This window comes from Canis lupus, chromosome X, assembly GCF_011100685.1.
Source record: "Canis lupus familiaris isolate Mischka breed German Shepherd chromosome X, alternate assembly UU_Cfam_GSD_1.0, whole genome shotgun sequence".
NCBI classification, from domain to species: domain Eukaryota; kingdom Metazoa; phylum Chordata; class Mammalia; order Carnivora; family Canidae; genus Canis; species Canis lupus.
Window position 1 is genome coordinate 104,806,484 of NC_049260.1, and position 24,829 is coordinate 104,831,312.

Consider the following 24,829-nt stretch of genomic DNA (forward strand, 5'->3'; position numbering starts at 1 on the left):
CTATTTTTAACTTTTTGAGGAACCTCCATACTGTCAGAGTGGCTGCACTAGTTTGCATTCCCGCCAGCAGTGCACGGGAGTTCCCTTCTGTCCACATACTCACCAACACCTGTACATGTCCTGAATGAACTCTTAAAGAAGAAAGGAAGTCATGAGTAGCCAAGCAGCAGTGGCCTTTAGTATGAAAGACCAGGTTACCATTCAACCTCTCAAAATGTATAACCAATGATCAGGGCCTAGCTCAAATGTTACCTTCCCTTGTGAATTTGCCCATCACTCTCCCAACCTAGTCATAGCCATCTTCCCTCAATTCTTGCTTCTTATGTCTGTGAACTTTAGAATACATAAGCACATGGAGGGTTGTAGGACATGTGTATTCCCCCAGTATGCAGATGCTGAAAATCAAAATTATGTACCCCACACAGTCTACTGACTACATTAACATGAGCCTACCACTCCACTATTTTCATGGATATGACTATACTATTTGAAAAGACTCTTGCCCAGGCAGATACAAATTGCAAATAGCTTCAGTGTTCATTCCAGCAACTCTTCAATGGAAAGCATCAACTGACAGTTTGTACCCTAAGACTTTTTTACCTTTTGCATCCAAATCCCTGTTCTGCCATGCCCACCTATACCCATCCCTAATCAAGTCCCCCACTCCCATTAGGACAGACTTCAAAGTATCAAGATCCCACTCTTTCCCTTCCTCTCCTAAAATACGCTTAGACTCTGTCAATATGGAGTTATCCCTTATAGTGGTGAGTGATAAACTCAGCTGGATTTTTCCTGACAGCAGGTTATTCTGGTGAAAATCTGGGGATCCAGTACTCAACATGTCCATTTGATGAATGTGAAATCAAGTCATTAATTCGTGGGGTGAAACGATGGGTTGGATTTAGGCAGGCAGAGGGCAAGTGTAAAAAGAGTTCTTACTTTGGGGTTGACTTTGAAGTCCCTGAAAGGGATTTGCATTTGATTGGTTTTTATGTCCCTATTTTCATACTTGCACTTTTATAGGTTTTACTTTACCATGGCTTTACTAGACACGTGAAAGCATATGTGACAGAGCCCATGTACCCTAGTGCCTTGGCTCAGACCTCAGTGGAACAGTTGCTTTCTTTTCTTTAGAGTCTATATATTTCTGCTTGATACATTAAATACCTTTGGAATTTGGGGAATCACCTATGCTTACTTCTCTAAGGAGCTGCTGGACAACGGTGCAGTCTTCTGCTAGATGTGTCATTCATGATACAGGTTACAGAGACTGCAAAAAGGAAAGAAAAATAGGTTCATGACAGTAGATCAATCAGTAATACATTGTAATACTCAGTGTCTCCTGACAAAGGTGGAAATTCATGAGAATTTCCTTGGGAACTTGTAATTTCCTCATTGAAAGAGCCCATGAGTATTGGGCATTTTCTACTACAGCTATTTTCAGCAATTTCCAGTGCATTTTTCATCTGTGCCGAGGAGTGGCATCTTTAATGATTTCCACACACTAAGGGGCAGGGGTATTCTTATACAGAATCAGAAAATTTGTCTCATGAAATATTTGTCCAAGCTCCTCATTTCCAAATGAGAAAACTAAGCCCATGGATAACTTGCTCAAGAACACAAATCCCCTAGTGTTCTTTATTATTTTTTTTCCCTAGTGTTCTTTAAATATCAGTATATACACTGTCAAACAACACAACCTCATTACTAAGCTCTAAATGCAGATTCTTTATTGATCACCTGGGTGGTATTTCTCCAAGACACAAGGAGTGTCTGTTTATGTGAAAACAAACAAAGCACAGATAGAAGGAACCAATTACCTTCTCAACCTACAGATACTTAAGCTGGTTACTTACTTAACTGGCTGAGGGCTTGAAAAACATGCACAGAGACTACAGGGACCAGGAGAATGAGTTATGGGAAAAGTTGGATTACTTTGGAATGAAAAAAACGAGGCCAATACTCAAGAATACTGAGTATGTCCTCACTAATGCACTAATGTGGGTTGCAGCCAAGTATCTGGCTTTCAGTGGTGTGGTTTTCTGATTACAAAAAGAGAGTTAGAAATGAAGGCCAGCTACCAGAGGGAGATGTGTATTCTTCTGAGATGCCAACTTTCAACTCTGGCTATAGCCACAAGGCGATTAATGATGGCTAATTGAGGCAGTACAGGCAAACCAACTTAATTTACATTAAGAAATCAAGGATGGCAGCAATAATGCAGATAAAGTGCTCATATGTGTTTTATCAGTTTCATATTTTCCATCTATTTCTGGAATAGCCCAGCTATGTAAATGATGACCCCCACCCCCAAATCAAATTCATGGCTACTCTTAATTACTTCTAATATTCTCTATTTTTCTAACTAATGCTTTTTCTTTTGTTCCCCTCTATCACCCAAGACTATTTACACATGCTTGAAAACAGGAGTTTCCATTTCTGTCTAGCTATTACCTAGAATCTAGGTGATACTGACCTATCTCCTCTGTTACTCTTACAACAATCTTAGCTTCTGCACTTTTCTCCTCCACTCTAGCCCTTTTCCAGGCTGAGGGTCTAAAAAGCTTTTTAAAGAGTATGCAACATTTTGTGCCTCTAGCTATTCCTCAATTCAACTCAACTGAAGCCTCAGAAGCATGTGATTTTGCCATCTGGTTTCTTAAAGGGGCAATGCCTTTTAGCTGTTACAGAAAGTAAAACAGAATGAAATCTTTCATAATTTTTATTTTTCTCAACTGAGTTCTTTATGGTCATTTAGGTCCTTGCTATATTGTAATGTTAAGTGGCTCAATGCATTAGGAATTAAAACACTGCAGGATACCCAGGGTGGCATTTTTAGCTACTCATTTATACCAGAGCATAAAAGAACAGCAAAATATAGGTATAATTTTTTGAAAATAAGAAGCAATATTAAGAAAAAAGAAAAGTACAGAAAACCATGCTATTTACGTAAAAGAATAATAATATGAATTATTTGGTCTCTGTTTCACCATTGGCCAACTCTGAAAACTGGGAGCTAATCCTGTCCCTTCACTGACCCTATTTCACTTAGCACAGCACTGTGCAATAGAACTTTCTGTGGAGACAGAAAGGTACTATATCTGTGCGGTCTACTATGGTAGCTACCAGCCACATGAAGCTATTGAACACCTGAATGTCGCTAATCAAACTGAGGTCCTGGATTTTCCATTGTATTTAATTTAAATCTTAATTGCTACAAATGGCTATAGCTATAATTAGCTATCATATTGGACACAGATCTATGAAATAAGGTGATTGGAAGCATAACATAATACCTTGCCAGTTATGGGAATTCTACTGTGATATTTACTACTGTTTGGCACACACTATAGGTTGGCTGACCCCAGCCCCATCCACAACATTTCCCTTCCTGACCCTTTTTCCAAAGAGTCGAGGACATTTGACATAGCTGCCAATAGAGAGCAGTAGAAGTCTATACTGAGTTTGTGTACCTGATTTAAAAAAAGAGAGAGATAGCTGGAAAGACCAGTTTTGCCACTCAACATTCACTCCTTTCCTTTCCACCAACTGAATACAAATATGACAACTAGAATAAGGAAGCCTTCCTATCTCGTAGGTCAATAGTATGAAGATGAACTCCACAATAAAGAAGACTTATTAGTTCCAGAAAACAACAAATATGAAGATGAAATATAATCATAATTGAAGAGTGAAAAGATTCCTTAAAAACATGGTTCCTTGAAGATGTCATTGGGCCCCTGTAATACTTACCATGTTTATTTAAGCAATTGTAGTTCTGTTTTGTTTCTTGCAGTTGAAAACCCAGGACTGGGCAGCCCTGGTGGTTCAGTGGTTTAGCACCAGCTTCAGCCCGGGGCGTGATCCTGGAGACCCGGGATCGAGTCCCACATCGGGCTCCCTGCATGGAGCTTGCTTCTCCCTCTGCCTCTGTGTGTGTGTGTGTGTGTGTTTCTAATAAATAAATAAAATATTTTAAAAAACCAGGACTACTGGATATGGAATACCATGAGGCTTAAGTCCAAACATTGGGAGATGAAAAGTAATTTTATTTATTTTTATTTTTTATTTTTCTAAAAGTAAGCTCTATGCCCAACGTGGGACTCGAACTCATGATTCCAAATCAAGAGTCACACACTCTACTGACTGAGCCAGCCAGGTGCCCCCAAGAGGAGTAATTTTAGATTAGCTGAATTGGAACGCTAACCAGTTCAGGATGGTGGAATAAAATGGAAGATCCTGAGAACATTGATCATTAATGATCTGGAGCTACTACACAAGGAGTGAATTTATCACCAACACACTTTCTGTGATGTGAACCTGTAGTTTTGTTACGTGTAGTCAAACATGCCTCAATGCCTGAATTAGTTTTAATCATTAGTTCCATACTCATGTTGGGAAGAAGCCCAAAATAGAAATTTTGACAGCCCAAGATATTGTTGTCAGGGAAAAAAATAATTAAAATAATTAAATTACTACTTATTTAAGTCACTAGGGTCACTTCCCGTGAGTTGTTTCTTGACAATCTGTTTAAGTATTTCACATTCATGTCTGCTTTTATTATGAAATACATGGGATTTTGACAGCCAGCACTGGAGTGATAAAAAATAGAGAGATGAAATTGTAGAAATAAATGATCAGCATCAACAAGGGTAAGGCAGTGGCAAAGCATGAAGCATGTTGCAAACGCAGTTAGTATCCCCTTTGGAGAGCTTGGTGCTATGAGTCACTAGGATATGGAATTTAGTGAGTCCAACGTATGGTCCCAGAAATGAAACATGAAAAAGTGTTTTATGACAGTGGGCTGTGAGTTCAAGCAAGATTGAAGTATATAATTGGTTATACATTTAGGCAGCTCAGACAGCACACCTGGGTAGGAATGAAGATGACATTCAGATGCCATATTTGTGACCAACAATGCAGCAGGTTCAAATGTTTATAAGGTTTCAGAACCCCTTGAAGAGCTGACTTAAAAATGCAGAAAAGAGAGTGAATGTGTCTGTGACTACCAAAAGGTGAAAAAAATGTAAAATTTTGATTTTTATTCTTGTTACAGACTTCACAAAATGAATTCCACAACTGGGGAAAGAAGTCCCTCCAAAGATATCACTAGAGACATCAACTTGATTGTCTTTTGGTTATTTACAGTTGGAAAAAAATGTGTGTGTGATTCTAGCCAGGGGGTTGTTTGTACAAAGATCTCCAGTAATAGGATGAAGACTGGTGTGCACATTTCGATGGCAGTGTAAGTGCTGAGCAGACTGGGAAGAGACTGCTATGGACTGCTGTTGACTGTCATAACCCATGCCCCCTGCCCTCCAAGATATGTTCAGGTGATGCACATAACCCATGTGGGGACAATCAGACCCTGAGTCTAAGTCTCTTGGAATGCAGGTGAGGACGGGAGCACTGGTAACTGTCTCCTTTTGTCACATGGTGAGGGCTTTTCTGTGTCAGTAAAGAACCCAGACTCGGTGAACAAGAGAAAGTAACTCTGAGAAGTAGAATGAAAAAGAATACTAGATGTGAAACTAAGCATTACCACAGGATTTCTCAATAACATGCCATAAATTTCTATTCTTGCTTAAAAGCTACTTTGAGCAAGGACACCTGGATGGCTCAGTTGGTTAGGAGTCTGCCTTCTGCTCCGGTCACGATCCTGGAGTCCTGGGATCAAGCTCCCTGATCAGCAGGGAGTCTGCCTCTCCCTCTCCCTTTGCCCCTCTCCCTGGCTTGTGCTTTAGCTCTCTGTCTCAAGTGAATAAATAAAACCTTTAAATAAATTTTTAAAAAGCTACTTTGAATTGCTTTTCTTTCAGACACCTTCCATTGAAAGTGACTCCACTAACATACTATGTATACAATACTTGGTTGAGAATACATAGTCATTATGCAAAGCCCATGACAGGGATATGTTAAGAAAACAGGATATTAACCATAGATATGGTATGAGCTCATGTCTTCTTTCAAATATGCATAGAAAAATTGTAGAAAGCTAATATTTTCTACTGCTGATACAAAACAGATTCATACTTGAGACAAGCCAAAAGTAAGGAGGCTTAATCCTTTAATGTGAGCATTCAGGAGCTGATCAATGTTTTTTTCTAAATGGCTCCTTTTGCCAACAGGTCACAGAACAGGAACCTCTCTGAGGTTGGTAAATGCACAGACTTAAGGACTTGGTGCTGATGAGACATAAAAGATCATTAGCCTCATAGCCAAGTTCATTAGAGGAAGACACTCAGGTCACATAGATTTTAAAGTGTCTGCGCCCGGTCTAGAACCCAAAGCTCCTACCTAAGTACCTACCTAAGTACAGCCTCTTCTTTTCCAGTCTATTCATTAAGTGAAATGAAGGAGCACAGTCAGAATGAGGAGCAGCACAAAGGTCCAAAGCACAGAGTCATGTTAGGTTCGAGGAGAGAGTTGGGGTAATAAGGTTATTCATTATTTCAGTAACTAAACTCCCCTGGATAAACTCCAAGAACTGCTTATCTTGATTTCTCTTTTCTAGTGCACAAAGTTAGAGTCTGTTCCAGGGGTTACACTTCCTACGTGCGGGCAAGAGGTTAACAGACTTCTAGAGATTCAAAAGAAGTGACTCATTCAGAGTCCTCTAGACAGCATTTAATTCTTTAACTATGGATGCAGCCACTGGGTGGGAGTGTCATTGGTCTCACAGCTCCAATTAATTTTTTCCCACCTTCCTCTTTTTCACTCACTTTACATTTTCCCTCCTGAGTTTTAATGATGCAAACAGCACCGAGGCGCCATCATCTTCAATACCTAAACTGAAATGGATTCACATAATAGTTTTACAGCACTAGGCATTCAAGTCACAATTGCTGTCTGGTTTGCCTTGCTCTGTCTTAATGGCCAACAGAAAATACTCTCAGAGACCTTTATAGGAAAGCAGAGAACTTCTTAACATAATAATAGCATCTTAACAATTCACTGGAATGCATTATGGGCTTAGCTGGTTTTAAGAGTCTGTTCCTTTCCAAGCTTCTGATGCACTTTTTTTCCTTCTCACTGCCCATAATGAACCTCATTCTCTTAATTTATCATTCAAAATCTGGGTGATTTGGAAATTGAAGACCATCCATTTGGATAAATTATTTGGTGTAATAATGCTTAATGATACAACCTAAATAACCTTACCCTCGAAATCCTAGTCCGACATTCTATTATCCCATTCAACTTAGCCCACAGAATAACTGGTTCTTAGGTACTGTCATTGAACTGCAATGTTGACAATAAAATTACAGGTGTTATTTATCAGCTAAAACATCTGTTATAGCCCTAGAAGACAATCACAGGGATAGCTGCTGCTTACATGCAGATGGCTGATACTCCCAGTTTCTAAGATCATCCCAAAGTACAGTAGTTAGGTAGGGAGCTCAGGTACTAATGATATCCTTAAAAGAATGTATTTGAAAATTTCAACAGAGACCTGCTCATGAATTCTTGAAATGAAAAAATAAAAAGCTTAAAGTTTCAATGATTGATTTCACAGCCAACTTTGCATGTACTGAAAGGAGGGGTGATATAGGAAAAATATTGCTTTTACTGAGTTTTTAAGAGAAGTGATGTGTAGCAGTCAGTGAGGCTGGGGTAAAAGGATGTAATTAATTACACACAGCACTAGTTTCTTGATCGAATGGGGGGGGCAACCCAGCTCTCAGAACGTTGCCAGTGACAGATTGGAGCTACACAGATGCAGCAATGGCCCTCATAGTGGAAGTCATTACATTAGGTGTCAGGCAATGTAAATCACAAGCAAAGAATGAAACCCCCTAACAGACCAAGATTAGAGTCAGCTGTGGAGTTGAATTATTACATGAAATGACTTTCTGCTATTAAAACACAAAGAGACAAGCCAAATTGCCCTTTAAACAACTGTAAACAGCAAACTTCCACACAGGGAATTTCTTTAACCGTGCTTTACAAGTAGGCAATACTCTCGCTATTGCCCCCATTGATCCTCCATGGCTAGAGAGAGAAAGATGGAAGATGTCTTAGCTGGAGCTGCCATAACAAATACCATAGACTGAATGGCTTAAAAAACTGAAATTTCTTTTCTCACAGTTCCAGAAGAAGAACTTGGCTTCTGGTGAGAGTAATTTTCCTGGCTTGCAGATGGCTGCCTTCCTGCTATGTTCTCATATGGCCTCTTCTTAGTATGTGTGCATGGAGAGAGAAGGAACTCTGTCTCTCTCTGTCCCTCTCTCCTTAGAAGGCCACCAGTTCTATCTGATGACTACCCTTACAACTTTACTTACACTTAATTACCTCCTAAAAAGCTCTATCTCCAAATAGCTACATTAGGATTTAGGGTTTCAACATATGAATTTTGAGGGAACACAATTCAGTCCACAGCAGAGATAATGATCTTGGGGTCTCTGAGCATGACTGTTTTGTTCCAAGGAGATCTGTTATCTCTACATGGAAATAATTCACAGGATTTAATAAGCAAAAGGGGGATATAATCAGGGTCCTAAAGAGACACTGTCCCTGTGCAACATAAAAGTAAGTACTCAGCAACATTTGATAGCAGTCTTGGAAAAGACTATGACTAGAATGAATCTTAGCAGTAGCATTCAGGTGCCATCAAACTGTGGCCGCTTAAGCTCCTTTCCAAGTATCTGAGCACTCTGGTTGTCTACCTCTTCTTTCCCACAATCCCTTGTTGCTGCAGTGGCAGTTGGTTTTGGGCCTTCTTTCCCCTCCTGTCTGAACCTTTTCATATCCCTCCCCCTTACTCCTTTCTGACACAAATGAATTTATTTTCTGAAAACACAGCTAGAGATTCCTAGGAAGAGCCAATTAAGGGATTTCTCTGTTAGGAGATAGACTAGCAGCCCAGTGACTCACAGGTAGAGATTTGGGACAGGAATGCAGTATTTGAAATTGCACCTAATCATAAGGTTTGCCTCAGGTGAACCATTGGTAATGTAAATTTAAAAAGCCATTCACAAGTGATTTTCTTTTTTGCACTTGGGATGTGCTGACGGGACCTGGCTTAGGCAGTTTGAAAACAATACATATGCACTGTTATTATTTGCTGCTAAAATTATTGTTATCATTATATTCAATCTTTCTGCCTTTTACTGAGCACATAAGGCCCATTTACCTTAAGGGAAAATAAAAGACAAGTCCGTCTCAACCTTCAGAAATTTTGCCTTGGTTGAGGTGAACCCCCATATTAAATCAACGCTGTTCCCTAGATGAGTGAGTGACAATTCCATGTGGTCCCCAAACACAGCCACAGGCCTGGCTAAGCCACACTCTGGCATCTTTGTTCCACTCTTCACTATAGCCACAGCAGACTATAAATTGACCGCTAAACTCAACCAGGTCTTCTGTGAGTTGATCACCTGAACAGAAGCCCACAGCCTTCAGCAAAGCCCCAATCATTCTTCATTTTTATTTTTATTAAATATTTTATTTATTTATTCATGAGATACAGAGAGAGAGAGAGAGAAGCAGAGACAGAGGCAGAGGGAGAAAGCAGGCTTCCCGCAAGGAGCCAGACGTGGGACTCGATCCTGGACCCCAGGATCATACCCTGAGCCGTAGGCAGATGTTCAACCGCTGAGCCACCCAGGCGTCCCTATTCTTCATTTTTAAATTGTATTTTGAATAGACTTTGTTATTTTAGAAAGTTTTAGATGTAATATCATCAGATCCATAGCGATATTCTTCTTTCATTTTAGACATTAGTGATTTGTGGTTTTTTTTCTTTTTGCAGTAGGCTCTAAGCCCAATGTGGGGCTCAAACTCATGAGCCTGAGATCAAGAGTCACATGCTCCACCAACTGAGACAGCCTACCCTATGTCTTCATTTTTTTAAACCTTCATTACAATGGCTAGAGATTTATCAATTTTATTGCTCTTTTCAAAGAGTTTCCTTGATCTCTATTATTTTTCTGTTTTTAATTTCACTTATTTCTCCTCTAATTTTTACTGTCTCTTTATTTCTTATGTTTGCTTAAGGCTCAAATTGTTCTTCTTTCTTCAGTTTCCTAAGGTGTAAGCTTAGATTAATTGCCTTTAAATCTTTCTCTTTTTCTAATATATGGATTAAATGCTCTAAATTTTCCTTCAAGCACTGCCTTTGCTACATTCCCACAAATTTGATAAACTGTATTTCCCTTTTTGTTTAGCTCAAGATATTTTTAAATTTCTCTTGAGACTTCTTTGATCTATGTGTTATTTTATTTTTTATTTTTTTATTTTTTTAAATTTTTTTATTTATTTATGATAGGCACACAGTGAGAGAGAGAGAGGCAGAGACACAGGCAGAGGGAGAAGCAGGCTCCATGCACCGGGAGCCCGACGTGGGATTCGATCCCGGGTCTCCAGGATCGCGCCCTGGGCCAAAGGCAGGCGCCAAACCGCTGCGCCACTCAGGGATCCCTATGTGTTATTTTAAATGTGTTGATTCATCTTGAAATATTTGGGGCCTCTCTAGCTATTCTTCTGCTATTGATTTTTGTTTAATCTGACCGTGGTCCAAGCACATACTTTACATGACTTCTAGTCTTTTAAATTTGTTTAGGTGTTTTCATGGTCTGGAACATGATCTATGTTGGCGAATGTTCTATGCGAGTTTGAGAGTATGTACTCTGCTGTTGTTTAATCTATAAATGTCAATTAGATCAAATTGACTGATGGTGGTTTTCAGGTCAACTATATATACCCTTACTGATTTTCTGCCTGCTTGATCTATCAATTAATGAAAGACAGGCATTGAAGCCGCCAACTGTAATAGTGGATTTGTCTTTTTCTCCTTGAAGTTCTATCAGCTTTGCCTTACATATTTGACAAACTGTTGTTAGGTGCAAACACATTAAGGATTGTTATGTCTTCTTGGAAAACTGACTTCTTTTTATCATTATGTAAGGCTCCCTTTTATCCCTGGTAATTTTCCTTGTTCTGAAGTCAACTTTGTCTAAAATAACACAGCTATTCCAGCTTTCTTTTATTCAGTAATAGCATCTTTCTCCATCCCTTTCCATAGGAACTACCTGAATATTTATATTTAAAGTGAGTTTTGGAACACCTGGGCAGCTCAGTCCATTAAACATCTGACTCTCAATTTTGGCTTAGATCATGATCTCAGGGTTGTAAGATCAAGCCTCACTTTGGGCTCTGCACTCAGCACAGAGTCTGATTGAGATTCTCTCCCTTTCCCTCTGCCCTACCCCACTTGTGCTCTCTAAAATAAATTAATTAATTAAATCTTTAAAAAAAATAAAGTGGGTTTCTCATAGACAGCATAGAGTTGGGTCTTACTTTTCCATCCATTCCAAAAACCTGCTTTTTAATTGATATATTTAGGCCATTTACATTTAAAGCAGTTACTGATATAGATAGATTAATATCTACCATGTTAGTAACCATTTAATCCCCTGCTCTTATTTTTTCTTTCCCTCTATTTCTGCCTTCTCTGATTTTAATCGATCATTTTATACAATTCCATCTAATCTACTCTCTTAGCATATCAACAATACTTGAAAAGAAAATTTAGTGATTCCCTTGGAGTTTACAATCTATATTTACAACTAATCTAATTTCATCCTAAAAACACCATACCACTTCACAGGTAGTGCTGGCACCTTATAACAGGCATTCCTAATTCCAAACTCCCATCATTTACAGTACTGAAGTCAATAACTCATTTGTCAAAATGCTGTAATCACCCATCATTCTATTACTATTACCAGAACAGTTACTTATTAATTAAATTAATGTTTAAATTTTAAGATTTTATTTTCATTTATTCCCACTCCAATACTCTTCCTTTTTTATGTAGATCTGATTTTCTACTTAAATCATTTTCATTCTCCCTGAAGACATTCTTTTAAATATTCCTTGCAGGGCAGGTCATCTAGCAAGAGGAGACTAAAAACTTCAGAAACTCCTCAGACTTACACAAGTGGAATCTCTCTCAAGCACTGAACAGTGGCAAGAGACACCATGACACACCTAGGTATTATGCTCTAGGTGCTCTATCTGGTGTTAACTAGGCGTTAGCTCTATCTGCTCTAGGAAGTGTTAAATTACTAAATTGTACACCTGAAACTAATGTTACTCTATATGTTAACTGGAATTTATGTTTTTAAGAGTTTATTTATTTATTCATGAGAGACACAGAGAAAGAGGCAGAGACACAGGCAGAGTGAGAAGCAGGCTCCATGCAGGGAGCCCGACGTGGGACTCGATCCTGGGTCTCCAGGATTATGCCCTGGGCCAAAGGCGGTGCTAAACCATTGAGCTACTGGGGCTGCCCAACTAACAGGAATTTAAATAAAAACCAAAAAAAAAAAAAAAAAAAAGAGCATCTGCTCCAGAATCCAATTGCTTTGGTTTGAACCCAAGCTTTGATGGATAAGCAAAAACTGAACTGCTTTAAGGCTCAGTATCTTTATCTCACCTTTATGTAGTGAGACTTAGCACTCCTCTTTCAGATAGCTTTCAGAATTTAATGCTATTTACACTTTGGCTGAAACGTACTAAGCACTCAACAAATGCCAATTGTTATTGTTTTGGGTGGTACTATTTACAGAACTGAAATCTGGGAACAAAGTTGACAATGGAAAAAATAATATTCCAAACATTATAGATTTGGAGACTCCCTATGATCACCAGGACAATTGAAGTAAAGAAACTGTCCACCAAATAGTTCCTGTAACTTCTCTCCCCCTAAAGCAAAGTTCTGGGACTGCCGCTCTTTTGACTGCCATTAAGCCCCAAGAGCCAAGACTGCTCCACAAATTCTCCAGGACCTAGCTAAGGACTTCTCTCAACAGATGCATATGGCACATTTGCTTCCTTGACCCCCAACTCCTCCTCTTCCTTAAAAACACTGACAAAAATCTCTAAGATATTATGAAAAAGTAAAGAATTACCTAAGATAGTAAGATACAAGAAAGAGACCTGTAGAAGTACATTAAACCTAATAATTCCTAAAACTCTTATTCTGCTCTGTTAAAATGCATCTTATTGAGCAGATTGGTGTAAGAGTACCAAAGAAAGACAATAGGCCTTGGCCAATTCCTTCCCTGTGACCCACCATTTCCCAGTTCCAAGATGTTGAATGCTGTATGACAGAAAGGGGTATTAATCAAAATAGAATTCAGTCTTGCAGTGAAAGGAGATTTAGTGCATGAGAGGTTTGGAGTTTTATGCAAGCATTTCTCTAAGACCTTGAAGTACTCTTCTGCTATGGCAAGAGAGAGTATGACCTACAGAAGAAGTCCTAATTCCTAATACTTTATTATTCTGCTCTGTGTTGAAATGCAATCTGCTCAGCAGATAAATGTAAAGGCACAAAAATATGACAACAGTCCAGATATTGGTCTTGCCTTGAAATCAGACAAAAATTTAAAAAGCATTATTCACTACATTAGGGATATTTTACTTAAATGATATTTTCCTAATGCTAACGACCTAATAATTTACTTTTTTTTCTTCCTGGATTGTAAAAATCTTTATTTTTATAGTTTCTCTGAGTGCTTATCACACTGCACTTGTGGTTAGAGTAAAAATTAGTGATTTCTTTAAGGTTGCATCAATTCATGGAAAATTCATTATTAAATGTACTGGTGTAATCTTAAAGGCATACCATGCCCAATCCTGTAAAAGATGTTTATCTTAACCTTGCTAGGATGGTTTAATATCCAGCTTCAAAACACAGTAAAAATACATAATTATGGCAGTTTTCTAGTTATGAAGTACAACAAAAAGTTTGCTATTAATAACCTTGACAAAATGTTAAAATGAGACTATAGAAGGAATCTGTGAATTGATTGGAGTTGATGGTTTTTCAAGTCTTAAGATATTGTTCTGGAATGCCCCCTCTGCTTCTTAAATCCAGATGTAGAGAGGCACATTCTTTGAGTCTTCATGAATATTCCAATGAGGCAGAATGAACAGCAGTGTGTGTTGAGGGTCTTATTTCCCTCAGTCAATTCTAAGTATGAAAGCTATGACCCCATCTGTCACTTCCAAAATTACAATCTGTGTATGCTTTCACAGGTTGTGAAGTGAGGAATGGTATGTGAAACTTCTGCCTTAATAAAAGCTGCTTAAGTGAACAATGAATGGAAAAGAAGGTAAATACTTCTTCAAAGAAACAGTGCCCTCTAGCTCCAAATTCTAAGATCAAAAGCCTCACCTTTAATCTCAGAGTGTTGTTTGGGCATCTTGAGATAGTTTAAGGGTTGAAAACCCCCTTTTTTTTTTCATTTACCCACTGCCTATACCCACTGACAATATGGACCCTCTACTTGAAAGCAGAAGAATTTGGTTAATTACCAGGAACTGGTAGAGCTAAGTGGGCCAGAAATCTTGCAGCAAGTGGGAGGCTGCATGAGTCTATCATCTGGAAGGTTTCCACATAGCACAAAACATAACATTATTGGGGGAAAATTCTCAAGAATTTCTGTGACAGAAGGGATGCCATATATTTCAAGGAATAAAGTTAATTGCAGAGCTTAAATGAGTGACTTGTTGATATATATTAAAGCAAAAACTATTTGGATTATCAAGGCGATATTTTGGGGGTGTTCTGCCAATTAAGAATGAGCTAATTAGCAACTCATATGAATGCACTGCTTACTACTGACTTTTAAATTTATAATTTTCTGGGTAGGGAGACTCCTACACAAATAACCTCCCTCCTTCCTTCATTTGTTGCTTAAGATGTTTTTAAATGGCTCATTTAATGCATGACCTTGTACTATTTTTATTTACTCAGATTCAAAAGGAAAAGGTGTAGAAAACAGCTGTGGAATAAGTTCACAAAATAAATCCTATTCAAAGCTTAGGCATGGCATTGTGAAAGGCAAACTTCATGATGTTTTGTCAAATAGGGAAGTCTATAATTGATGTTTTATGCTGCATAATGACATTCCAAGGGAAGGAGAATTTACATTTCCATGAGAAATTAAGGGGGATGACAGTAAGGGAAGGAAGATTATTTTTTATTTATTATAGAATACATTTGAAGATTAGAAATAATGACATCTGTGTCTACTATCACTGTAGTTGGAGTCACCATTATGAGTGAGAAGCTTAATAGGGTCCATCAAAAATAGGACCCAGGGACGCCTGGGTGGCTCAGCGGTTGAGTGTCTGCCTTTGGCTCAGAGCATGATCCCGGAATCCCAGGATAGAGTCCCACATCTGGCTTCCTGTGGGGAGCCTGCTTCTCCCTCTGCCTGTGTCTCTGCCTCTCTCTCTGCCTGCCTCTCATGAATGAATAAATAAAATCCTTTAAAAAAATAAGACCCAGGAAAGACCAAGGGAATGAGGGGTGCAGTGTCCACTGTGACCTAGAAAAGGGTGTCCAATGAATGAGTTACACAGTATTGAGAATGTGTTATCAGAACATACAGAAAAATGTCAAGGAGACAGATATAAAAAGAAATATGTCACAGAGGATTGGTCCAGGAGATCCAATATCAATCTGACTAATGAAAGATCCAAAAAGGTGGAAGAAATGGAAAATAACCAACTCTAAGCCCATGATTTTGAGCCTAGAATTGTATACCAAGTTATCAATCAAGTATGAGGTCTGAATAAAGAGATTTTCAATTAACAGTTCAGAAACTCTCTACCATATGCATATCTTTCTTAGGAGCTTACTGAATGATTTACTCCAGCAAAATAAAGTGATTATAAAAAAAGAGAGAGTGCTTTTAATGACCTGACCATGGAAAAGCAAAGGTACATCTGGCAGAGTGCAGAATGTAAAAGGGAAAGAAATGAAGGGAAAGACAGAAGCACAAAATAAATGTCCTTGTCACGTATAGAGTCTTGATGCAACAAGAGATAGAAGTTGAAGTACAGTGGCCAAAGTTGCAGAGGTAACTAGTAAAAAAAAATTGTCTCATAAATTTCAGGGAACAAGACAAGAGAGAAGATGAGGGTAGGGCAGCTGAGCTATTAGAGCAGAAGACAAGAGACAATTTCCTAAGAGGCCATTTTAAATAATGGCTATTAAGATACTGTATGTAGATAGGGAAATGGTCAGAACAACTAAAATCAGGTATTAGGGAGGGTTGGTAGAGAAACATGGGAGAGAAGGCTCTAGTTCATCACAAACCCATCTGTATGTTTGAAAGCATTTCTATTTTTTATTCCAAACAGTTTTTATTTTAAATAACAAGGAATAATGTCAATTTTTATGGTATATGTCCTCTTCTCCAGTGTGTTAGCATATTCTAGGCCTAGCCATCCACCTGTTATGAATCTGGACACCATGGGCCATCCCTCTTTCTACTCACGGACCCTAGAGAGCTTATTCATTCATAACACCCACCAGCCTAGTGTGTTTGCACTTTCTCACAGGTCTTTAGGAGATGGTGCTGGCAGCACTCTTGGCATGTCAAGAGTGTCTTTTTTGCCCTTCTAATAAAATTCTTTCCCCTATAACATTTAATTACTCTAATTTTCCAGTTGATCTGATGTGTTTAATGTGTTATATAAATTTCTGTTATGAATGATAGAATGTGGATAGTCTGATTTATCTTCCAGACATATTAAAACCAGCTAATTTTCTCTTCTCAGAAAATTATGAGTGTTTGGGTGGCATTTGATGATTATTGGCTGACAAATTGAAGCTCCAGGGTGAGTAAAAAGATATTTTCAATTTAATAAGTTGAATATGTCATTTTTCGATGTTGATGAATTTCTACTGGTTAAGAAAAAATCTCCCAGGATTAATGAACCTGTTTGGACATCCTGATACAAGCTTGAAGCCTCAGTTATACAAACCTTGAATGTAAAATTAAATCATATTGGATAAAAACTAAAACAAACACACATCCCGACATGAGCAAATGAATATTTGAAGGCTGAATAAATACAGACACAAGCAGCCTAGGGACAAGTTTACTAAAAGCTTTTGAAATGTTTTTCAGTAAAGTCTGTAATAATGTAAACATTTTAAGTATAATTTACTTGAGAAGGTTTGTGTGAAACCACTCATGGCTTCTTCACATGGGGTACCATCTCCCAGACCTCCTACAAGTCCAAAGCAGCAACATGACCCATTATTTAGTAGAAAAGGATTCAATTTTTAAAAAGTTTAAAAGCAACCCAACAATAAAGTAAAACAACTGTGCAATAGCTGAAAAGGATTAATTACATGAAAATTAATTATTATTCTAATATCAAATGCCACATACAGAGGTAGACGTGGTGTTGCAATTTCCTCATATGAGTGAATCAGTTTCTTTACCTACCTGTCTGGGCTTCAAATGGCCTAGTAGGAGCCTTTGTTCCCTCTGTTTCTTGCTTTTGCCTGGTTCTGGTCACTGGCTTACTTTATTGGATGTTTGGACAGTGCATTGCCTTCTGTGCCTACCTAGAACAAGACCAAGTAAATGAAGCACTACAAAGGGCTTCAGTAATCATCTCATTAGAACATTATAATATTAGTTTATTAAAAACTTGGACTTGGAGAGATAAAGGGATGGTCGGTCTGAAGTTCACGTGGCTGGTTAGGAGGGAACTGATAGTAGATAGGTGTCTTGTATCCAGCACAGGGACAAGAGTACATGGTAGGCAACTGAATGTCTTATGATCAAATAAGGAAATAATTGCTTAGAAAACAATAACAAGATTTCTTAGCCTGGGTAATATGTTGGATTCCTGACGTGGTCCTTAAAGCTCTAAAAAATTATAAAAGTCTACGGATATGTACAAAAGCCTATTTTTTTGAAGAGATGGTATAAGATGCAAACAGGTTATCAAATTGACCCTCCCCCAAAAAACGGTTAAGAAAACCACTGCTTTTGAACAAATAAAATGCATCCCTACAAATAGAACTCTTAGCGTTACAGATGGTATGATCTACCATACGGTCACCCTACTGTGTATATGCATGTGTGCAGGTGCAAACACTAGATGGGGTTAGCATTCTCCACAAACAAGCATACTATCAAGTTCCTTTAGCTTGCCCTGCAACCATGAAGGCGGAAACATTTTTCACTACCCTTTAGGATTCTTTCTGGTTGCTCTAAGAATTAATTGACATGAGACAGATTAATAGGAAAAAAATCAAATTCAATTACATACCCCTAGGTCTGAAAGAATATGAAGCCCAGAGGTAGGCAGTCAGGCAACAGAGGCTTATATGCCATCCAGGGCTAAGGAAAAGAGCACAGGGGTCTGGGACTTCAAAGGAAATGAAGACAATTCACAGGAAGATGAAAAGAGTAAATGTTTGGTGAACAAATGTTTTCTGGGCCATCCAAAAACAATGGGACATAGAGAAGAATCTTAACAGACTTTGCTAAGTTCCTCCCTGTCTACCACACCTAGATCGTATTATACCATAGTTGTCTATGGTGATAGCTCCCTTCCTGGAGCAAGTCCTTTATTTAAATTCTTTTAGGGGGATCCCTGGGTGGCGCAGCGGTTTGGCGCCTGCCTTTGGCCCAGGGCGCGATCCTGGAGACCCGGGATCGAATCCCACATCGGGCTCCCGGTGCATGGAGCCTGCTTCTCCCTCTGCCTGTGTCTCTGCCTCTCTCCCTCTCTCTTGGTGACTATCATAAATAAATAAAAATTTAAAAAAATTAAAAAAAAAATAAATTCTTTTAGGTGGGCAGCCCGGGTGGCTCAGCGGTTTAGCACCACCACCTTCGGTCCACGCTGTGATCCTGGATCAAGTCCCATGTCGGGCTCCCTGCATGGGGCCTGCTTCTCTGCCTCTCTCTCTGTGTATCTCTCATGAATAAATGAATAAAATCTTTAAAAATTTTTTTAAATAAATTAAAAAATAAATTCTTTTAGGCATTTAAGGTATAGGTCAAAGGTTCTTCTTGAGTGTTCTGTTTCTTAAAAATAATCAGCCTAAAGATACATCCATGAAGGCAAAAGAAACAAAAGCAAAAATGAATTATTGGGACTTCATCAAGATAAACAGCTCAGCACAGCAAAAGAAACAGTCAACAAAACTAAAAGACAACCTACAGAATGGGAGAAGATATTTGCAAATGACCTATCAGATAAAGGGCTAGTATCCAAGATCTAAAGAACTTATTAAACTCAACAGCAAAGAAACAAACAATCCAATCATGAAATGGGCAAAAGACATGAACAGAAATTTCACCAAAGAAGACATAGACATGGCCAACAAGCACATGAGAAAATGCTCCACACCACTTGCCATCAGGGAAATACAAATCAAAACCACAATGAGATACCCCCTCACACCAGTGAGAATGGTGAAAATTAACAAGACAGGAAACAACAAATGTTGGAGAGGATGTGGAGAAAGGGGAACCCTCTTGCCCTGTTGGTGGGAATGTGAACTGGTACAACCACTCTGGAAAACCGTGTGGAGGTTCCTCAAAGAGTTAAAAATAGGTCTGCCCTAGGATCCAGCAATTGCACTGCTGAGGATTTACCCCAAAGTTACAGATGCAGTAAAATGCCAGGACACCTGTACCCCGATGTTTATAGCAGCAATGTCCACAATAGCCAAACTGTGGAAGGAGCCTTGGTGTCCATCGAAAGATGAATGGATAAATAAGATGTGGTATATGTATACAATAGAATATTACTCAGCCATTAGAAACGACAAATGCTCACTTTTTGCTTCGATGTGGATGGACCTGGAGGGTATTATGCTGAGTGAAATAAGTCAATCAGAGAAGGACAAACATTATATGGTCTCATTCATTTGGGGAATATAAAAATTAGTGAAAGGGAATAAAAGGAAAGGAGAGAAAATGAGTGGAAATATCAGTGAGGGTGACAAAACATGAGAGACACCTAACTCTGGGAAATGAACAAGGGGTAGTGGTAGGGGAGGTGGGTGGGGGGTTGGGGTGACTGGGTGATGGGCACTGAGGGGGACACTTGGTGGGATGAGCACTGGGTGTTATGCTATATGTTGGCAAATTGAACTCCAATAAAAAATTAATTAATTAATTAATTAAAAAATAATAATCAGCCTAAAATAATCTACATGCCAAAGAGACACATTTGGGGGTGGCAAATTTTGCTCTCATACACATCCATTCTAAATACATACATTCACATATATAGAACCTCTGTGAAGACTTTGTCTACTTTTGCCTTTCAATATCACAAGGGTGAGGCATGACAGAGCATTCTGTAAATGGTACATAAAGAAAAACTTATTATAATTTAAAGCAATAGCATCATTAAGTTGAACATAATACTCTATTATTTCAAATCTTGTGACAAATAAATAATGACTACCATAAACAAGGTAAGCTGTGCCTTTTGGCAAGAAGAATTCTGATCCTTACTGGCTCTAAGAAAAAAATCCAAAGCCTTTAAAATGTCATTTGCAGATGGTTTCTATTCAATCTACCAAAACATATACATAAACCAAATCATATACTCATGAGATGGAAGAGACCTTATAGGTCCTCTGGGATAACCTCCCACCCTCTTCAGGAGACCCTTTTACAGCATTCTTGACAGTTTGTGAACATAGATTGGCCTGAATTAGAAAATCAGTCCAGGGGATCCCTGGGTGGCGCAGCGGTTTGGCGCCTGCCTTTGGCCCAGGGCACGATCCTGGAGACCCGGGATCGAATCCCACATCAGGCTCCCGGTGCATGGAGCCTGCTTCTCCCTCTGCCTGTGTCTCTGTCTCTCTCTCTAATAAATAAATAAAATATTTAAAAAAAGAGAAAGTGCAACTAAGAGAGTGTGATATTTTACTGCAAGCAGTATGGTTATCAGTGTACTACAACATTCAAACTAATTGTAGATTTTAGTGGGAAAGCCGGGATTGGAAACTTTCTAAATAGCAAACTTGTAGTCCATCCACAGAGTTAACACTGACTTTGTACTTCACTCTCATTGCTCATTTGAATACCTACTCTAGTGAACTATTAAATGTCCCCAATATACTCTATTAATATAATAGAATTCAATACTTGTTTGCTGAGTTAATGAGAGTAGGAATAATAGTTGTCTCAACTTGTTTTGTAGATTCCAAAAAAATAATATACTTTTCTCCAACAGCATCTAATGGTTCTATTTATTTCCTATCTCTTCCAGTGGTTTTCCCAAATTCACAGAAAACATGTGCTTAAGAAAGATACTCCCTTGTGTCTATGCCTTCTAGTAACAATTTTGAGTCAGATTTAAAGCATTAGATCCAGATTCAGACCTCAATCGTAGCACTTACTACTTTCTAACTTCCAATTACATGCTTATAAAGGAATTAGAAGCATGTAAATTATAAAGCATGCTTATTACATGCTAAGGAGCTAAACTCTTACGAGATTCAACTATGTACACTGCATCACTATCCCCTTTCCACCCTTAATACCTCAAACCTAAGCCTAATCTAAATGTGGACACAAGCATATAAGAAATTGCTATAAAACTCTGGATTCTGGGTTCTGGAAGGATGGCAAAGACTTCCTAATGGCTGAATGTCACATATATACCAGTTGGCCTATGCAATAAAAAAACACCTAATGATACAGTTACTGAACAAGGGTGTGGCCACAGCATAGTGACATTGATTCTTGACCTAGTCCTCTCTCTGGCCTTGTGACTGTGGAGAAATTATTTAAGGTCACTGTGGTTCCATTCCTCTATGTGGAAAAGGGGCTAATGTACTGCCTTTGTTTAACAGTCCACTATGTGGAAATGGGACTTTTCAGTTCACCAGAGAGAAAAGGTGCACAGTGGAACAGACAAGACACAACAATACAAAACAAGGGACAGGATTGCAGTGCAGGTTTAATCACAATCTGTGTGGTCATTGCTAAGTTGCCATTTCTTCACTTATATAGTGGAGAGAGCTCCAAGGGCCCACTTGTCTCTGACAGTCTGAGACTAAGGACTAAATTAAGGAAGGGTATTGAGTAGCCCCTGAATGTGGCCTGAATTGATCATATGAGGAGTTCCATATGAATGAGAACATACATGGTCCTGTGTTCATTTCCCAGTATTGAACACAATGCCTCTTCTTTACATGAATATACTCCTTAACCTTTAGGCATCCTGTAACTTTTCATTTCTAGGGTGCACTGGAATAGCTCATTGAATGCTCTGTTGGGGGACTGATCACACACATACATACACACACACACACACACACACACCTGTAAGAAAATATCCTTTGAGAAAGGAGCTTGTTTAACTTATTTTGAACTCATTTTGGCTCAGTTGGTTGAGTGTCTGACTCTTGGTTTTGGCTCAGGTCATTGCATCAGGGTCATGAGATTGAGCCCTGCGTCAGGTTCTGTGCTCAGTAGGGAGTCTGTTTAAGATTCTCTCCCTCTCCTCCATCTCATTTTCACACTCTCTTTCAAATAAATAAAATCTTTTAAAAAATGAAAGTAGCTGGTTTCATTTCCATATTCAAGAAAGCAACTAGTATGTGGCATAAAACAGCCTTTCCATTTCTTTTTTAAGATTTTATTTTCTTAAGTAGTCTCTACACTCAACATGGAACTCAAACTCACAACCCCAAGATCAAGAGTCATATGCTTCATTGACTGAGTCAGCCAGGTGCTTATAGCCTTTTCATTTCTGACCTTGCAAAACAATCAATGTTACAACTGTGTGTACATATATGCACAAGCAACTGTTTGATAGCCTTGAGCAAGATTAAAATGCTCTAATCAGATATTTTTCTCACCAGTTCCTCCGGGAGAAGTGCAAAGTTTAATGCAAAATTCAGCCTGAACTCCTAATGCAAAGTGTTTCTAAACAACTCTGGAGATTTATAGCCTGAATGTAGAACTATTCCCTGTTCTTTTACTTGTCCAAATGCAAAGAAATTAATTTTATGGTCATAATTTCAGTACTTCTGGGACACTATCAGGACAGAAGTAAAAATAGAACATCATTATATTGTCAGGTCCTATAGCTGAGTGTGACTAATAGCTGTAGTGTCACAGACGTAATAATCCAATAAAGCTGTATACTCAGGGCCAAGTAACACCAGTGCTGGGAAAGATCTAAGTGTGGTTGCAGGAGCAGATTTCAATCAGCAATTCAGCTTTAAAGATCAGAGGTCTATCTGGGCCCTCTTACTTTTGTCCCCTTACTTCATACCTTTCTCTTGAGTACTCTCTCTCCTTTGTGGATTCTTGGGTTCGCTCTATCCTTGAAAAGCTAAAACAAGTTCCACCTCACCATTAAGATTTTCCAAGACTTCTCTATCTAAATTGCAATGTTTCCTTCCCCTCAACTATGACATGGGTTAAGTGAATGTAAGTTAGTTTTGCCTCTCTGACTAGGCAAAGGAACATTTCTTTGCCATGGGTTTTTACATTCCCTTCAAAGGCTTTGTCCTGAGTTTATTTCAAGTATGTGATACATTCTTTGAATCCCGAGCAAATCTATTTTCTTCAATGTTTTTGTTTCCCAAATGAGATAGGACAATTACTATGAAGCCTCTGAGCACCTTTCTAGTTCTCCTATTTCATCATGGTCCACACTGGTACTCCAATGGTCAAATACTACACTGCAATGAGACTATAGAGAGTTAGGGATCAGCAGACCAGGGATGGCTAATACCCACATTCCAGGCAGAGGAAATAGCAAGAGCAAAAGCCCTGAGACAATAAAACATTTATCATGTGTATGAAACTGCAAAGAGGCACAGAGTTATGAAAAGGCTGGGAATAAAAAAAAATTATGTCAGACAAATTGTCAGTTTACTAGCATTAAACAGCACTGCAATGAACAGTGTTACCTTTTAAGCACAGTTGTTTTATCTACTGCCCCACACCTAGAGGCAAGAGAGAAATGAGGAGAAAATTCCATAGCAGAAGGGAATTAAAAAATTTATAATAGGCAATCAGACTATTTGAGTACCTTTACTTATATTATCCCTTTCTTTTGAGTTGTGTTAATTTATTGAATTATCTGTAAAATCAGTAGGCAGGTAGACTAGGCCAAGGATTATTTACATTGCCCAAGTCTGAGAGTTTCAGATAAATATGTGCAATAACATAAATACAACCACATGGAAAGGTAGAAAGGCAGGAATTTATCAATCCAGTGGATTAGCATATGCTACCAGAAGCCATAATTAATAATCCCCAGGTGAGGCTTCAAGGAGAGTGGGGCACTCAGAGAACATGGAAGCTCTTCAGCCCTTCGCACATACCTTGCCCCATGCATCTCTTCCATCTGGCCATTCTCATAACAAAGTAGTAAACTAGTTTTAAAATTTTCCAATGCCAAAAATGTCTATGTGATGAGGAATCAAATTAGTACTATTAGTGTTACTACTATTATTAAATGTAATTTATCTGGCTCACACAACCTTCTCAAACATGCAACCCATGGGGAAAACAGTCAGTTTCTTGGCGCTCTAGATACAGAGAAGCATTAAACAAGATGATACCTGTAAGTCCTTCTAGCAAGAGAGTAGGATGAATTTATAATTTACTAATTTCCTTCTTACACAATGGTGACAGTTTCTTACAAAGGCTACCTCCTCAAGTTCACAATATTTCATAATGAAGAACAGTATTGATGACTGCTGGGCTTTTGAAGTAACTGCAGGACTAAGTCAGGCTTTGTAGTAAGCAGCTTCAAAGATGGCCCTCAAGGATCCCTACTGCCTGGTATTCACAACTTTGTGTAATCCCCTCCCCTTGAGAGTGGGCTAGACGTAGTGCCTAGCTTTTAACAAGGAGAACACAGCAGAAGTAATGGGATGCCAAGCTGTAGGTTACTAAAAAGCTATACCATATACCAAAGGATAATACTCTTTCCTCTGTGTCCATTTATTTCCTACAATGTCAGAACCATTAGGAGAAAATCACACAATTAAAAGATGAGTCCAATAATAATG

At 38.6% G+C, this 24,829-nt stretch overlaps 1 protein-coding gene across 12 annotated transcripts in view; it reads right to left on the reverse strand.

The window, feature by feature from the left end:
* Window positions 1–24,829, reverse strand: part of USP26 (ubiquitin specific peptidase 26) — a 62,903-nt gene that overhangs the window by 17,316 nt on the left and 20,758 nt on the right. For 6 of the 12 annotated variants that reach the window (XM_038588341.1, XM_038588334.1, XM_038588339.1 and 3 more), the window contains 2 exons: window positions 17,256–17,377; window positions 1,199–1,270 (listed from right to left, as the gene is read on the reverse strand). The gene's annotated coding sequence lies outside the window, so the exon portion shown is untranslated. Of the gene's footprint in view, window positions 1–1,198; window positions 1,271–6,309; window positions 6,329–17,255; window positions 17,378–24,829 lie in introns of those variants that run through there. The other 6 variants (XM_038588344.1, XM_038588343.1, XM_038588342.1 and 3 more) reach the window with 3 other exon arrangements.